Source organism: Mauremys mutica, chromosome 6 (genome assembly GCF_020497125.1).
Source record: "Mauremys mutica isolate MM-2020 ecotype Southern chromosome 6, ASM2049712v1, whole genome shotgun sequence".
Lineage (NCBI taxonomy): Eukaryota > Metazoa > Chordata > Testudines > Geoemydidae > Mauremys > Mauremys mutica.
In genome coordinates, this window is record NC_059077.1 from 86,312,624 (window position 1) to 86,331,139 (window position 18,516).

Below are 18,516 nucleotides of genomic sequence, written 5' to 3' on the forward strand. Positions count from 1 at the left end.
CCGGTCCGGGGGGGCTCTACATTTGAATTTAATTTTAAATGAAGCTTCTTAAACATTTTAAAAACCTTATTTACTTTACATACAACAATAGTTTAGTTATATATTATAGACTTACAGAAAGAGACCTTCTAAAAATGTTAAAGTGTATTACTGGCATGCGAAACCTTAAATTAGAGTGAATAAATGAAGACTCGGCACATCACTTCTGAAAGGTTGCTGACCCCTGCTCTAAGGCCCAATGAACAGTGCAATTATGCAACTGTGGCTACATACCGCAACTCATAATTCCACACATACATTAATAAATGTGACCCTCATAAAGTGCACAAGAGCTCAGTCAGAGAGGCAATGGGGCAGGCTGGATGGGGGACTGTAGGGAGTCAAGGCAGGCTAGCTTGTGGCAGCTACTGAGGGAGATGGGCAGAGGTGAAAGTAAGCTGGTATGCTCCGGTAGGGCGTCCCGGCAAAAGCTGGTGCGCCGTACAGGGGCGGCCCAGTTTCCCCAGGCAGCAATTTAAAGGGCCTGGGGCTTCCAGCAGTGGCTGGAGCCCCAGGCCCTTTAAATTGCCACCAGCACCATTCTGCTTGAGCCCTGGGGTAGCGGCAGCGGGGCTCCGGGGAGTATTTACAGGGCCGGGGCTCCCACTGCCTCTACTGCCCTGGGCCCTTTAAATAGCCGCCGGAGCCACACTGCCACTACCCCAGGGCTCCAGGGTTCTATTTAAAGGGCCTGGGCAGCAGAAGCAGGGGAGTCCTGAGCCCTTTAAATAGCCCCCAGAGCCCTGGAGTAATGGTGGGGCTCCACGGCTATTTAAAGGGCTTGGGACAGTAGAGGCAGGGGAGCCCTGGACCCTTTATATAGCCCCCGGAGCCCCGCTGCTGGAGCCCTGGGGTAGCAGCAGCAGCCAGGGGCTCTGGCAGTGGTTTAAAGGGCCCGGGGCAGTAGCAGTGGCCAAGTCCTGGGCCCTTTAAACTGCTGCCGGAGCCCCCAGCTGCCACTGCTACCCCAACAGGGGAGAGGGAGGGCAGGCCGGGGCTGGCTCTGACCCCCCATCCCCGTCCCTTCTGCCCAAGGCCCTGCCCCTTCCAGGGGCCAGAGCCGTCCCCAACCCAGCCCCGTTCCGGTAAGTCCCTATTTTTACTTTCACCCCTGGAGATGGGTCTCCTGTGAATCAGACTGGGATAGGGAGAGGCTTTGGAAATGAGTGTTGGTCAAGGAGCCAATCATGCTGTAACTGGTTCACATGGAAAATCTTTTGAGTTTGGTGTCAAGGATTTTTTGAATGGCACCAAATTCCTGTCCCATGTGCAAACTGGTTTACCCTTCAGTGGCTCGTTGGCTCACCTTCAGCCCACTTCTCAAGCCTCCCCTGTAACCAGGACCCCACCCTTTTGACACCCCTTCTCCTCCATTCACTCTTATAAGATGGCTCCAAATTTTAACCCAGCTGGTCATGGCACCCACTGCACCCCCTAGTCAGTCTGGACTATCTACTCTGAGGTACAATCCCTTAGGTTTCAGTAGGCAGTCTTGTTGCTGTGAAGGTTAGGAGCCTGTCCTGTTTAGTTCCTTAGCTGTAGCAGAACGTAGGAGCATCACAGGGCAGGAAACTCTTGCTGTGAACCACACACTGCTCAGTTTTAACCGTAACTACTCCCAGTTCCCCTACTCAGGCCTGTCACTCAGAAGTCTTCCCATCTTCCTGGATGGTTTTGCATATGTCCTGGGGAAGGAGGCTTATGGCTCAGGGCTGAAGGACTGGAGACATTTCTCAGCTGTAGTAAACTGGTATGGAAAGCAGGGAGGTTTGTGGGAACTAGCTAGAATTGTGTCTGAGGGTGTTCTCCACAGTGCTCTGCTACATAACTTTAGGGCAGCTGCTGCATACTTTATGTCTAGTGTACTTACACAGTACATGGGGGACAGAAGACATCTAGTGTGGAGGAGAGGAGGCTCTAGGCACATTTGCTCTAACCATCAGCAAGGATCTTTTAAAAGTTTACTGCTTACACTGCACTTTACATCTTCAAAGCACTTTACAAACATTAACTAATTAAGCCTCACAACACCCCTACACAGTAGGTATAAGTTATTATCATTAAGTAGGGAAGGCTCTGGACTCTCCTCCCTGCAGATGTAGAAGTCGTTGGGGGAAATTCTAACTCTGCAGGCTGCAACCCCTTCTTGTCTTTGGCTTTCTCTTGTAAATCACATTCACAGTCTCAATTCAAAACTGAGGAGTTGTGAAAGTCCTTGTACCTCTCCTATGAATTTTTGAGTACTCGGGGATTTGTTACTTACCCATTGCACCTATCGCTACTGTCAGCATGAAGTTATTAGTCGTTTTTCTGCTTTGTATGGAAGTTCTGTGATTCTTCTCCCTTTTCTTCATTATCTTCCTCTTTCCTCAAAAATTCAGATTCCAGTGGGCCTGCTGGCAATGTAATAATTGCCAACAATATGTTTTAATGGTTTCAGAAAGTCAGTTATAAAGCACCTTCCAAAACAGAGCATGGGGAAAGACTGATGCATATGTTACTTAGGAATGAGGGAAAAGCAAGAGAGCACCTATTTGTTTGGGGTTTTTTTTAGTCTGATCTTGCTTTCAGTGAAATCAATAGTAAAACTCCCATTGACTTTAATGGCCTTTATTACAGTAATCTGAAACCCTTACATTTTCAAAGGGATGTAAAGGATATGGGCACATTAGTCCCCATGAAGGTCAATGTGCCTAAAGCCAGCACCTCTGTCTGAAAGGTGGCAGTGTTTTATTTATGGAGTGGAATAAATGACTGGAATGGGGAGCATAATCCCAAAATGCATTGCAAGGCAAACTAAATGGCTGTGTCAAAGATTATCCCATAACAAGAGAATTTCCTGCAAAGCTTGGACCAATTTGTCTTCTTGTGTTGAAGTTCCTGGTAAGTATTTATGTAAGGAAGCTGCACTAAGAAAAATCAAAAGTGCTTGTAGCATTGGCTGCTGCAAAATGAACCTTTGGCCAGCACATTTCAGAAGTGGAGACCACCCGCTCCTTTACTCCTGATAGGGGAATTCTCTGTAGCACTAATGGCAGCCCCATTAATGGCTCAGATCCCCCAGAAATCAAATTGCTGTTCAATAGAGCCCCTTGAGAGGTTCTGGGTTTAATTTTTATAGTCATTATAGGGCTATTAATATGCCACATTAAAGAGACTCTTTGTAACTGAGAAAACCAGAGTGAGAGAAAACAGAATGACAGCTGTTCTGTCAGTCACTTGCTATTCTGTGCAAGGCAGCTGCTTATTATTATCGCTTATTATTTACCATTTAAGCTAGTCACTTTAACAAAATATATATATATCTCTATATAAAAAGTCCTACATGGCCACAAAAAAGACAAAACTGGTCTTCGGGGCTTTGGAAACTTTTTTGTGGCCAGATACACATTTAAGTTGATACTTTTAAATAAATCTCATTACTTTCTCCTGCTGCCACCTCAGCTGCCATATTAAAATGATCAAGCTGACCACAGATTTAATAAATGGAAATATGCAGCTCACTTAGCCTTTAAACCACATAAATACCTAACAGGGATTTCTGTGAGTTCTAACGTTCGTCATGAAACTACTCTGTAAGCTTAATCAGCTAGACTTCAGGCTGTGTTTTCAATCCATGATAAAGCATTCAAAAACCCCAGCCATCTTTCACCAGAAGGAAAAAGAGTATCCATTGCATGGACTAAATATTGAACAAATCTTTATCAATGCTGAGAGAATCTCAAAAGTTTTATAGAGGTTTTGTTTGAATAAACACAAAACATTCCAGAAACTTGCATGAATGTTTGGAAGTTAAACTCTCCCTCATACCTGCCCTTACCAAGTGACCACTTTATTAAGGAACATACTGTAGCGCAGGTGCACAAGGGGGCAGAGTTAGGGTTGTGTACTTAACCTTAACTACGGCATTTCCTGACTTTGGCATCCTTAACTGTGTAAACTTAACATTCTCTTCTCTGTTCTTTGCATTTAATTACCTAGGCCTTTTTAAGGGAAAAAAAAGAATTTAAAAAAAATCACTTTTCAGAATAAAGACCTTCAGTATCTAAGGACTCCAAAATGTTCTTGTCTCCCCCCAAAAAACTGCTGTGAGAGTGTAGCAGGGTGGACCCCTGCTCCTGGTTTGAAGGGGTTTAAAAGCGGCCTGGCAGGGTTTGAGAGCTGCTGCTCTCAAGCTGGGCTGATTGGGGGAAGTGGCTGCAGCTGGGCCACACCCCAATCAGGCCACAGCTGGCCCTTATAAAGGCTGTAAGCCAGAAGCCCAGACAGTCTCCTCTGTTTGTAGAGAGAGATGGGCCTGGCTGCACGGAGCTAGACACGGTACGGGTGAAGCAGGGCTGGGGAAAGGCTGAGGAGCTGGGGAAGCTCCAGCCTAGAAAGCCCCAGGCTGCAGCCTAGCACAGGGCAAAAGGTATTGAGGGTTGCAGGGGGCAACCCAGGGGTAGGCCGAGTCAGCAGGTCCAAAACCTCCTTTGCCGATGATGAGTGCTGGCTACTGCAGTCTGCCCCAGCAAACGGGGGCTAGATAGAGACTGGGCAGTAGCCACTACTGAGGCGAAGTTATGGGGCAGTTAACTACAAAAGTTAATATAGCTGCAATTGTATGCACGGGCAACCTGCATGGGCATAACTTTGGAGGTTCTTGTGTGGTGCGCGGAGGAAGCTCCTTTTCTGCATATTTTAGGAGCTCCACAAGAGGGTACCCCTTACCTGTGTACTTTGTAAAGTCTGCAGAAGGGAAATCCTCTCTTGTGCTCCTGAAGAATTTAGTGCACAGAGCAATTAGCTGTGCAGACATACATGATGCAGTTTGGATTTTCAAAGATGCCTAAGGGAGTCAGGCACCTAAGACTAGGAGGTGGCCACCAGACTTCCTTAGGCTTTGTTGGGAATGCCATACACCCGTTCTAGCAAACTTAGTAAAAGATACTCTGTGTTTGCTCAGTAAGTGATTTTGAAAATGCTTACATCTTGGTCAAATCCAAACTAATTTTCCCTTGACTTAGACTTGCACTGCTCCTTAACGAGGACTATTTCCATACCAAATGTCAGCACTCCATCCTTAGCCATTTTGACTGCAGGGGTGTTCAAAAACAAAGGTCTTAAGGAGTCCTTTTATATTGAGAAAATTGTATTTTTCTATTCTCCTTGCACTGCAAAACGCTTTGTACTGGAAGGCAAAACTGGGCCTGATTTTCTTTTATTTACAGTGTTTCTTGTATCTTCTTTTATCTTCTAATGTACTATATTGGTGTTACACTGTCCAGCGGTACCCAGGATTGGGAGGTATCTCACCAGCACCTGCCCTTAGCATGAAGGAGTCTTGTCTGTGCTTGGTGTGGATCAGGACCCTGAAATCAACAGTCTCTGGCAGCATAAGCACTGTGTTCCAGGCCTCCACGGACCTCACGGTCTCTGTACAGGTAGTGAAAGGCACATACCAACCCCCGAATACTTGGAGCATTCCTGGGAGCATCCAGCCTCTTATTCACTGAGTACTTAGAATCACCAGGCCAGCTGTTCCCGAAGGAACAGTACACATCAGCTGGTAAGTTTCAGCTCAGGACCAGCACTTTGCTTAACACCACAGCACTGAGGTATACTTATAGTGAAAACAAGAATAAGCTTATTAACAAAGACTAGAGATTCATATAATTACATTACATATAAAACAAAATAACACATTTTTTTGAGACTAAACTTAACTGACAGGTTAATCTTCTGTTTAAAGAAGCTCAACTTGCCCAAATTTCTCTGTAGCATTTTCAACCACTGCTGGCTAAGACCCTGCTTTCATGCATGGAAATGTGCTGCCTGTTTACTACTTGGGTGCAGGATTCTGAGGGAGTCTTCTTTGCCTTCTAGAAATAGCTCCAAAGTACATTGTCTTTACTTATAGATAGGATAACCCCTGTGGCTTATTTTTTCTTGTGCGCTCCTTTCCTGTTGAAAACTTAGTTAACATTTGCCTTCATAGGTAAATGACATCCATTGTGTTAGCTTATAATATTTCATTTTTATCCCGACAGATGGAGGGACATTTCTTGCCTCGTGTCTTGAAGAACCAGTGAAAGACATGTCAGCTTTTAATGACCTGCTTTTAACTTACATACTTAAGAACATAATTTTCTGGTGCAGATACATAGCTCTTTACATAGTATCTATACATACATTTCACAATGATATTAAAGGCCACTGTGAAACCTGCTTTCATTTGAGACCTCACATGATGTGCTTTGGTGAACAAGGGTGTACATACGAATGGGGAGATAAATGTCCCCCTCTGTATCCTCTTGTCAGTTGGCTGAAGAGGTTCTTGGGTCATAATTGGACACTGTGGCAAAGTGACTCAAAAGCTGGTGTGCCACTGTGTTGGGGTTTGTACATCCCATCACACATATACCTACTTGTTAACCTAGTGAGGGGGGCTTTAAATAAGTTTCAAAGGGGCAGGGACAAAAGCCCACTGGTAGATATAAAAAAGGCGGTTTTAAGAGGGGGTTCGATCGTGGCGGGAATGGAAAATTGCAGTAGGGCAACAGGGGCAACAAGAGGGAAAACAGTTGGGAAGTCTTCTCAACATCTTAGATTTCTGTACAAAAATGCAAGGAGTATGGGAAATAAACAGGAAGAATTGGAAATAGTACAAAATTTATGACTTACCGGTAGCTGGCATCACTGAGATTTGGTGGGATACATCTCATGAGTTAAATATCAGTATAGAGGGGTATAACATGTTCAAGAAGGACAGGCAGGATTAAAAGGAAGAAGGTGTTGCATTATAGCTCAATGACATATATACTTGTTCTGAAGTTCACAAGTTGGTGTGTGGCAAACTAGCTGAAAGTCTCTGGGTGAAAATAAGAGGGAAAAAAGACAGGAATGATGTAATGTTAGGGTGTCTACAATGGCAAAGCACCGCCTTTGTCTCACCAGGCTTAGCATTTCCCCCTCTGGTGGTGGGGGAGAGGAGGAGCTGGAGTAAATTAGTCCTGTGCCAGAGAATTTTTAATCCTTACTCAAGTTTTATTTTTCAGTTCTTCACAAGGTGGGTCTCAGGGTAGGCCCATGAAGCACTCTTCAGCCAAACCAAAGAAACAAATTCATAACACAAAAAGGGAATACCTTTCCCTGTCCCCTATCTGGGGGTATTGCCTTTTTATACTGGCTCTGGGGTACCAGTTCTTCCCCCACAAAGGCAGTTAGCTTGGCTGATTCCCCTATAGGGAGGAGAGAAGCTTTCCACCCAAAAGAAGCCTTTTCTCTCTGCCACCACTAGCCCTGTTGCAGCTTATCTTTCCCTCCCTCACCAGAAGAGGGGTTTTAAAGGTCACAGGCAGCTCTTATTTGACCTGAGGTAACCTTTTTTCAGCTCCTGGGGATAAGGACCTTTACCAGTCTAGGGCTGACATACCTGCCTTCCGCCAGTCTCTTAAAGCTGTCCGATCTGACTTTGTTACACCACATAATCAGGAGGAGGATGTTTTGGATATGTTCAAAATCAAAACAGAAATATCCAAAACACAAGACAAAAAGCCTACAAAAAGTGGAAACATGGACAATTTGCTAAGGAAGAGTACAAAAGAAGAGCAGATAGGGACAAAATCAAAAAGGCGTGTAGGGACAAGATCAGAAAGGCTAAGGTACAAAATGAGTTAAGACCTAGCAAGGGACATAAAAGGCAATAAGAAGAGATTCTATAAATACATTAGGAACAAGAGAAAGACAAAGGAAAGTGTAAGTCCTCTACTTAGCAGGGAAAGAGTGGTAATAACAGATGAGATTAAAGAATAATGAGGTGTTTAATGACTATTCTGCCTCAGTCTTCACTAAAAATTGAGGTATTAATGCCACAATTAATATTAAGAAAAAGGAAGGAACGTGGGCCAGAATAGGGAAAGAACAGGTTAAAGAATATTTAGGTAAGTTAGATGTAATCAAGTCAGCAAGGCCTAATGAAAATCATCCTAGGGTATTTAAAGAACTAGTTGAAGCAACCTCTGAACCGTAGTGGTTATTTTTGAGAACTCATGGAGGGGATGGCTGAGGTCCCAGGTGACTGGAGAAGGGCAAACACAGTATCTATCTTTTTAAACAGGGGAACAAAGGGGACCCAAGTAATTTATAGACCACTCAGCCTAGCTTTGATTCTTGGAAAGTTACTGGAACAAATTATTTAACAATCAACTTTTAACCACCTAGGGGATAATAAGGTAATGAGTAATAGCCAACATGGATTTGTCAAGAACAAATCATGCCTATCCAACCGTCACATGCATCTGACAAAGTGGGTATTCACCCACGAAAGCTCATGCTCCAATACGTCTGTTAGTCTATAAGGTGCCACAGGACTCTTTGCTGCTTTTACAGATCCAGACTAACACGGCTACCCCTCTGATACTATCCAACCTAGTTTCCCTCTTTGGCCGGGTTACTGGCCTAGTGAATAAGGGGAAGCAGTAGACACATCTTGATTTTAGTAAGACTTTTGACACAGTCCCACATGACATTCTTATAAGCAAACTATGGCAATGTGTTCTTGATTAAATTACTGTAACGTGGATGTATAACTGGTTGAAAGACCAAACTCAAAGAGTATTTATTAATGGTTAACTGTCAAACAGGAAAGGTATATCTAGTGCAGTCCTACCGGGGTCTGTCCTGGGTCTGGTACTATTCAATATTTTCATTAATGACTTGGATAATGAACATAACAGAACACAAGAATGGCCATACTGCATCAGATCAAAGGTCCATCTAGCCCAGTATCCTGTCTTCTGACAGTGGCCAATGCCAGGTGCTTCAGAGGGAATGAACAGAACAGGTAATCATCAAGTGATCCATCCCCTGTTGCTCATTTCCAGCTTCTGGCAAACAGAGGTTAGGGACCCCATTCCTACTCATCCTGGAATGCAGAGTATGTGTATAAAATCTGTGGATGTGACCAAGCTCAAAGGGGTTGCAAGAACTTTAGAGAATAGGTTAGAATTCAAAACAACCTTGACAAATTGAAGAATTGGTCTGAAATCAACAAGATGAAATTCAGTAAAGACATGCAAAGTACTACATTTAGAAAAGAAAAAATCAAATGCACAAATACAAAATGTGGAATAACTGTCTAGGCAGTAGTACTGCTGAAAAAGCTCTGGGGATTATAGTGGACCGCAAACTAAATGTGAGCCAGCAATCTGATGCAATTGCAAAAAAGGCTAATATCATTTTGAGGTGTATTAACAGGAGTAAGAGATGGGAGGTAATTATCCTTCTCTAGTTGGCCCTGGGGAGGCCTCAGCTGGAGTACTCTGCTTAGTTTTGGGCACCACCATTTAGGAAAGATTTGGACAAATTGGAGAGACTCCAGAGGAAATCAACTAAAATGATTAAAGATTTAGGAAATATGACCCACGAAGAACGGTTAAAAAAATCTGGGCAAATGTAGTCTTGAGCAAAGCTGACTGAGGGGGATCTGAGAACAGTCTTCAAATATGTCAAGGCATGTTATAAAGAGGATAGCGATCAATTGTTCTCTTGTCAATGGGACAAGCAGTAATCTGCTTAATCTGCAGCAGGGGACATTTAGATTAGATATTAGGAAAAACTTTTCAACTATACGGATAATTAAGCATTGGAAAAGGCTTCTATGACCTTGCCTTGTGTGGTATACAGCTGAGAATGCCAAACTCAGGACAGACTGATAAAGATAGGGCACCCCCCCCCAGCAAACTGGTGGTTATTCTAACATTAGATTCATCAAACCAGTAACAAAATAGGCTTTTGTATTACCACAGTGGTTAACAAGAAGCTAAACACAGTCTCTCTTAGGTAATCCAGCCCTTCTCACTACCCAGACATCTGATCTTTCTGATGAGATGTTACTGAAAACCAGATTCATCATAGTAAAGTTCTTCCAATCCCAAATGGAAGCCACTTCCTCACATCAATAAATAACTCCGACCTTACCCAAAACATCACACTTGTAGCCAATCCTCTAGTAACTAAAAACTAAAGGTTTAATGATATAAAAAGAAAAGAAGAGTTATTAAATGGTTAAGGAATCAGATACCTTACAACTGATTTTTAGAGTTTGCAGGTCAGGATCATAGCAGTAATGTTAAATCTGCTAGTTTGTGAAAAAGTCTCTCTGTTTTTACACAAGCAGGTTGGCAGTCATTCAGTTCCTTGTTCAAAGCCTCCTTAGAAAATTACAGTCCAGAGATTAGAAGCAGAAATGAAGACCAAGCAGTGATGTGACAGCTTCCACTTATATACCTTCAGCCCAGGTGTATGGAAAGTTACTGGTCCAAGATGGGGTCCAGGGTCACATGAGTATGGAAAGTTACTGGTAAAAGATGGAGTTTTAGATCACATGTCCTCATTGCACGTCCTTAGCTCAACACTATCTGAGGCATGCAAGAAGACTCATTGAAAAGCTGATTTCCCTTAATGGGCCATCATCACATGGATGACCCATCAACCAGTGATAGCTAGTCTGAATGTAAATTTGTCTGAGGGATGTTAGCGAGGAACACAACACATGTTTGAGATACTAATACATAGCAAATATTCATAACTTCAGAGACAAAGATACTACACACACACAAAAGAACGAGGAGTACTTGTGGCACCTTAGAGACTAACAAATTTATTTGGGCATAAGCTTTCATGGACTAAAACCCACTTCATCAGATGCATGGAGTGGAAAATACAGAAAGCAGGTATAAATATATAGCACATGAAAAGATGAGAGTTGCCTTTCCAAGTGGGGGGGTCAGTGCTAATTGAATTGGCCTCATTAGCACTGACTCCCAACTTGGTAAGGCAACTCCCATCTTTTCATGTGCTGTATATTTATACCTGCTTACTGTATACTTACTGCTTACTTTTCCACTCCATGCATCTGATGAAGTGGGTTATAGCCCACAAAAGCTTATGCCCAAATAAATTTGTTAGATTCTAAGGTGCCACAAGTACTCCTTGATCTTTTTGCTGATACAGACTAACACGGCTACTACTCTGAAACCATTTTCCACAAGAGTGTGGTAGTAAATTACACACCTTCCTTTTTCTGTGAACTTGTTCTTTTAGGTGGGATTTTAAATATTTATGAATGATTACTAGTGATAGCCTTTTCCCACAGTCTTTACAAATTCTTCCTCTGCTTATGGCCTGTAATGGCAGATGCCCAGCTACTGTGCATGCAATAAAGAGGGGACAATTCAAACATGCAGTTTAGATTTGGGTGATTCCAAATCATCACCGACTGGCTTACTCAGTCCTGGAAGTATCTGATATTTTAACAGATTCTCCATATAAAACATTTTCTTTAGGTTTCAGACTTAATCCATTGAGTACAAAAGGGTAGAGTTTGTGTATCTTGGACCAGCAGAAGGTGAGTTTTTACTAGAGAGCTTACACACAAAATCCTAGTAGAGCTAGGAAAAACTGTATGTAGCTGGTCAAGGAGACCCTGAACAGGGAACCATTCTCCCACGAGTAGAAGGGAGTCTAGGCTTCACCTCAGTGACCAGCTACATTGAGGTAAAACTACAACCCGCCCTGTTTATGCTAGAATTTTACAATGTGTTTGTTATGTTGTAAAAACACACCTACTTTCCCTAGGTTTAGATGTAGTCGACTGGAGAGTCTATGTTACATATGTCTGTGCCCTCCACAGATCATCTGAGTCTGCTACTGCCCCAGCCAGAGAGCCTGGGCTCTTTAGCTCATGGTGCAGAAGTTTATGCTTTCAGACTCGGAGATTCCTGTTTCTACCTTTGGTGTGTCCACCAAGGTCATGCCAGTTGCATAGGCATGGCCTTGGTACCATTGTTACAAACCATCTGCAGTCTTAGGAATGCATTGCTTTACATTTAGTTCTCATTGCAACCATGAGAAGAAATCTTTTTTTTTTAAATGAAAGCTAAATACTATTATGAAATAAATAAATAAAATAAAAGCAGTACAATTCTGCAGCAATGGTACATTCTCCAGCAGATTCTTTGACTGCATAGTTTAGGATCAGTTAAGAAGAGTTAAGCCTCAAGAAATCTGTATTTATTCTGCGGCCTCGTAGCCTTTAAGAGTGTCGGGAATCTGGAATTCCTTCCTAAATTACTAATTTTGTGTGAGGTATCAAGACAGTTGGAGAGCTAGGAAGAACAAGAGCATTGTGCCATAGGAAAGCATACATATAGCACAACACAAGAGTTAGACTGTGCATGTAGTCTGCTTAAAGGATGAAGTGACAGGGGATATTGAAGCTTTTAAGTATACAATACAAAAAGCAGTTCCATTAATCTTGTCCTGAAATGGACAAAATATCAGGTTGCTAAAAAGTTTGGCCTCTCAACTGTGTTATTCCAAGCTAACTCCCTCATACATGCAAGTTGCCAACCAGGTTGTTGTTGGAGGCTTCTTTTAAGTTCCTGGAACCAAGAGGGGGAAAGCACTGGCTGAGATGAATGTCAGAATGCTCAAAATATATGTTTTAGCCATGATTTACCAGTCAAATACAGATTTCCAGACTCGGCAGAAATAGCCTTGCTGGCCAGTCTGATTCTAAATTTCAGGGTCGGGCAGGTTGAGGGGGGACTGCAAATGAAATGAGAATAGCCATGTGCTAGAAGACTGAGAAGCCTGTATAGTCTCCAGCCAGTCAGCTTGTCAGGAGCAGTCAGCACTCATCCGCTCTCCCTGAGGAGGATGTTCTTAAGCCTTTCAGCTCGTAAAAGGCTAGTGACACTGCATATCAGGTTAATCACAGCACTGTAAATCACCTCATATTAAAGGAGTGCTTTTGGGTAGGAGTTCATAAGTGAAGAAAATATATTTGATAAGAGCGGAGCCAGGTTTTACAACCAGAGGCAGAGGGGAACAGCTCTGGGTCATTGGTGGTGTCTCCATATTCAGTGGATTCACTCTTCCTCCTCCACTGCTGCTGCCTCCTCTTCCTTCTTGCTCTGGTGTGGCAGAAACAACTACCCAAAGCAGCACCATCTGCCCTAGCACCACAATCCTAATCCTGGCCCAATGTGGAGGCTCTGCTCAGGAGGTAGGGGGCTGGCGAGTGAGCCCACCCTGTGCTCCCCTGACAGTGGCAGCTCCTGTCCCACAGATCTGGGCCCTGTTCCTCACTCCTGGTTTTGCAACCTGGGGCATAAGGTCACAGTGCCATTCTGGTTTCGTAAGGACGAAGGGGCGGCTGGACCAGATTTGAGTGAGTGGTATTGCAACATGGTGTCACAGTGCCAAAGCATCTTTGCACCATGTTGTAATGCCCAGAGTGGGGAGCTGGGTCCAGCCCTGCAGCACAGGACCCCTGCTGCCAGGTGAGTACAGTACAGGTTCACTGCCCAGCCCCATGTGAAAATTCATGTACGCCTCCTTTTGTCAATTGTATAATATGTTTGAAAAGGCACCACAAATACACCTAAATGCTGCCAGCAGGGGGAGGTCTCCCCCTCAACCTTTTATTACCTCTGCCACTGATTACAGCTCCTGACATTCATTGCAGAAACACAGTATGATTGCAGGCAATATGACTATAATAAATACTATGCTAAGGAGTTCGTGCTCTAGAAGCGAACAGAAACAGTGTGTATCTGACACTGACTAGGGACCCAAGAGACTGGGGTAATGTTCTAAGCTTGGCCTCTGAGCTGCTGTGTGACTTTGAGCAAGTCACTTTATTTCTTTGTGCCGCTGATTCTCATCTTATCCTTTGTCTCTCTTATCTATTTAGAATGTAAGTTTTTCAGGGGAGGGACTGTCTTTTGCCATGTGTTTTTACAGTGCATTGCACAGTGGAGCTGTGATTTGCGGGGCCTTTAGACACTATTACTATTTAAATAATAATTATGCACCATTTTTACTGAAACTTTCCAAAATAATTGAGCTTGAGGCAGACACCCAGCATGGAAAATTTCACCCAGGATGGTTAACATTTGACAAAGTTATAAGCAACTGAAAACAGGGTCTTTATAATGGGAAGTGTTAATGACAAGTGCGGCTACCAGCCCTCCTTCTCCCCAATAATACCACCACAAGGGCTGAACATTGACAGAGGAGGGACACGCTGTTGGCTAAAACTTTTGGAAAACTGATAATCACCAAAATAGGAAAAGGAATACTTTAGAATGGCCAATTTAGCTAGGAAAACCAACATAAAACTTGAAAGGGAATACCAGGCTGAATATCACAAAAAAACAAATGAATAAATAAATAAATAAATATCAACGGAGGCCTCTTACACTGAGAAATTGTCTTCCAAAAGAGGCGACAGAAGCCCTGTAACTTGAGTAATTTGAAATGAAACCGGTCAACATCCTGGACAAAACCCGAACCGTAAAAATATCCTACACTGAGAACATTCCTACACTGGCAGGGGAATTGGAGGGGAAGATCTAAAATGTCTTTTCCATCTTTGACTTCTAGTTATACAGTTGCAGTTTGCAGTGAACCTGAAATAACGGAATTACAAAGGGAAAAATATTGCCATGGCAACAAAATATTTCTATTTAAAGTGAGTGAGATCTCAAAAAAAATTGTTAGAATTTAAACAGAAACAGACTTTATAAAATAAGGAACAAAATAACTATTTTAAAAAAATCATAACTTAGCCTAACTTGTAATGAAGCATATACCCAGAACTTCCCCACCCCCATCTAGTTATTCTTAGTGCTTGAAGGAAATACCTTAAAAATGTAGACCAATATTTTACACATCTGGAGACTTAGACTTCACAGCCTGAGTTCCAGTCTAAGCTGCAACTTCAAAGCACTGTCTATACAGTATCCTTAGAGCACTAGTATGAGCCCCAATAGCCTGAGTCTATTTACCCAGGCTGAGAGCCTTGCTCCAAAATGCAGGTAGACATATCCAGAGACGTTAAGCAACTTGCTCAAGGCTATATGGCAACACGGTGTCAGAGCCAGAAATAGAATTTAAACAATCTTGGCTCCAAGTTCAGTCCACTAGACCACGTTGCCTCTCAGTATAAACTACATCTAAACAGCGTAAGTCACTATAAATCATTTCCCTTTACCCTGCTCCATGAAAAACTGCAGTGTATTGAATTATCTGCCTTCTTCTCTAACTACAGTAATCAATGTCTCCACTAGGGATTCCGTTTGAGATAGCCCTTCTGCAAACTACACCCAAAATTATAGGGTAAAAAGCCACGTCTTGTCTTAATCTCTGATCAGAGCCGGCTCTAGCTTTTTTGCCGCCCCAAGTAGCGAAGCGGCACTTCGGCGGCAGCTCTACTGCTCTACCTACTCTTTGCTCCCAGAGGGACTGAAGGACCCGCTGCTGAATTGCTGCCAAAGACCTGGACGTGCCACCCCTTTCCATTGGCCGTCCCAAGCACCTGCTTCCTTTGCTGGTACCTGGAGCCGGCCCTGTCTCTGATCTTCACTAGCTTTCCAGCTGCCATTTCAAGAGCAGGCAGCTAGAAAGGAACTCATTTTTCCTCCCCCATCTCTTATTGGAAGAGTTCTGACTGGTTGTTCTCTAAGAGAACATAACCCATTTTCCAGGAAATGGCTATTGACACACATATTTTGTATTGTAAATATATTTGATTCTTTTGCACCACCATTTCTGTGATTCTCTTGACAGAGTGGCTCTTTGGCTGTTGAAGGCTGACTGCCAAAGCTCTAGAGAACTAGATCATCTTCCAAAAAGCTCCACTCTTAAAGATAACACAGAAAGAAACATTTAAGCAGATAATTAAAATGATTAATTTTTTTGGAGAATGCTAAGTGCAGCGGTTAGCTCTTAAATTACGCTTTTTATTTTATTGTTAAAAGAAGAGGAGCAGAGATGAGACACAACCAAAACCCTGGATCTGAACGAAAAAGATTTTTTGGCTGTGCAAAAACTTGTCCAAAATGATGTGTTCCTCAACACAGGTGCACAATTCTGTCTCAGCAACTTTAGGATCTTATCCTCTGACATGCTAAGTGACTCTTGCAAAATCTTAAATGCCCTCATCTTCCACTGAAGACAGCAGGAATTACAGGTGCTGAACACCTCACAAAATTATGCCATTAGAATCTAGATTGGCACCCCTGAAAACTGGTGCTTGAGATAGGGTGTACAAATTCTGCACGAGGCAAGGAGTTAAACTGCAGCTTTGGGCTCATTTGCCCTTGCCCTGCCACTCCTGCAAGCCATGCCAGTCTTGGAGGAGGAGCCTTAAAAGAGAGAAGCTCAATTCAGAAGGGCCAAGCCTGGTGAGGTGGACAGACCTTTTGCCCCTCTGCTCTCAGAGAGGAATATCGCAAAGAACCAAGCTACCTTAGGTTGACTGTGAGAATGGAGTCGCAGGACAGACAGCTGAAGGATCTGAGTGGGACAGAGAAGCTGAAGCCATTCCTTATTACTGTTAATTTAGTTTCTTTTCATTTGTTACCTTGAGAACTGAATCTAGGAGCTGGGCCCTGGAGCTGACTCCTGCTGAGAATATGAGTCCCCCTGAGGAGAAGATGACTGTGCTGTAGGAAGAGCTACTTACTACAGGGTTCTTGGGCTGGAACCAGCATAGAGAGAGATACTGCATTCCCCTACAGCCTCACCAGGAGGACTAGCCAGAAGATCCCAGATACAAGGGACCAGAAAAGACAATTGAGCCTAGGACTATGGGGTGAAAACCCTAGTTAACCCTGCAAGGGGTGAGGCCAAAGGTGACCTAGCTGGAGGACCAAATCATAAGGCAAAAGGGGACTACCGGTGAACGAAACCCTGCAACACTACTCCTTGTCACAAGGGGTGCTCTGTTTGGTGTCACTTTGTCACAGGGCTATACTGAAAGTTCCATTATAATGCAGCATTTTCCCTGTAGCAGTGATCATGGTACCTCAGTATCTCCTGTGGAAAGTACAAGCTGGGAAAAATCCCAGTGCCCAGGACAAGTCTAAGTGCTAATTGGGCAATTTCCTACCAGACAGACGAAAAAGGGGGCAGCTTGACCAGCAATACTGAGTGGCCAGTCAGAGAGAAGGGTATGGAAGGAAGAGGTGCTGAGCTGAGCAATAGAACAGACTGGGCTGCTATTCAGAAGGGAGAAGGAATGATCTAGATCAGAGGTTCTCAAACTGGGGGTTGGGACCCCTCAGGGGGTCACGAGGCTATTACATGGGGGGGTCGCGAGCTGTCAGCCTTCACTCCAAACCCCGTTTTGTCTCCAGCATTTATAATGGTGTTAAATATATAAAAAAGTGTTTTTAACTTATATGGGGGGGTCGCACTCAGAGGCTTGCTGTGTGAAAGGGGTCACCAGTACAAAAGTCTGAGAACTGCTGATCTAGTTGATGTTAGCCATGCAGTAGGAGAAAAGAATGGGACCAGGAAAAAGAGCATTTCTGATCATGAAGCTGAACTCCTTTTGAACTTGTCTGTCAGTGATCAGAGGTCTGAAGTGACTAAACAAGGGGTAGATTAGATGTTGGCTTTTCAGGTACGCTTAAATAGTTCAAAGGCACTTATTTTTCCAGCCAAGTCAGAGTAAATTTAATATCAACTTTTAGTCTTGCAATCCTAGCAACAATCGGATGCTTCAAAGGCAGTTATTTTTGCCATAAAGGTGAGTGATAGTTTAATTGGGCAACCATGTCAGAGTAGGTTTTTTTTTTTAGTAGAATAAACTATAACTTAATTATTTGCTGCTGCTACAAAACACAATTTGGGTTGCCTTTAGGAGGGTGGGGGCTTTTCTCTAATACTTTTTTACAGCCTTGCGATTGCATGTATCCAGAGGAAAGCGGATCACTGATATATTATGACTTCTCCAGATTGAACCTTAACACCTTTAAGACTTGTTAAAAGATTAAGTGATTTTTGCAACCAAATTGGACGATTTAAGATAAAGGATATGGGATCTAGAAGAAACTGAAATTAGACAGAAGGTGTATGACTCCTTCTAGTGGATGGGGCGCGTGTTGAGAAATGCTGAAGCAATAAGATCCTCTGACTCTGACACATTAGGGAAATTATCTGTCACTTTCTTGCTCACAGGCCAGAGCTATTGAAACAACTCTCCTAAGCTTCACTTTGAGAAGGATAAAAAGGAAATTCTGCTGCAGGTAAGAATAGAAAACACATAGGCGAAATACACAATTGTAGTCAAACAAACCTGCTTATCAGACAGCTGGAGAGGATGTTGCTTTTTTGGGTTAACATTGAACGTTGAGTCTGAAACATATGCCTTTTGGTCCCATTATAACCCAGGTTCTTGAGAACTCCTTTGATTCTAATCACTGAGACTATATTGAGATATGTGATGCTTTATTGACCACTTCCATTGCATACATTGCTATGCCAGTACTAACTAAACTCACAAGGTCAAGTCTAATTATTCAGGGACGCATTGTAAAAACTAAGATGGATGCTGGTAGGGAGGAATTCTTCTTTGATTGTTGGGTGTGCAGGGAGGACTTATTTTCTGCTCTCTGGGGAGTGCAGGTCCTGCACTAGTGC

The 18,516-nt window shown here is 43.2% G+C and overlaps 1 long non-coding RNA gene across 1 annotated transcript; it reads left to right on the forward strand.

The window, feature by feature from the left end:
• Nucleotides 1-16,910: 16,910 nt before the first annotated feature.
• On the forward strand, nt 16,911-18,123 carry LOC123373418. Its single transcript, XR_006580720.1, has 3 exons — nt 16,911-17,042; nt 17,568-17,623; nt 18,055-18,123. It is a non-coding gene; the product is annotated as an uncharacterized LOC123373418 (long non-coding RNA).
• The last annotated feature ends 393 nt before the right edge of the window (nt 18,124-18,516 follow it).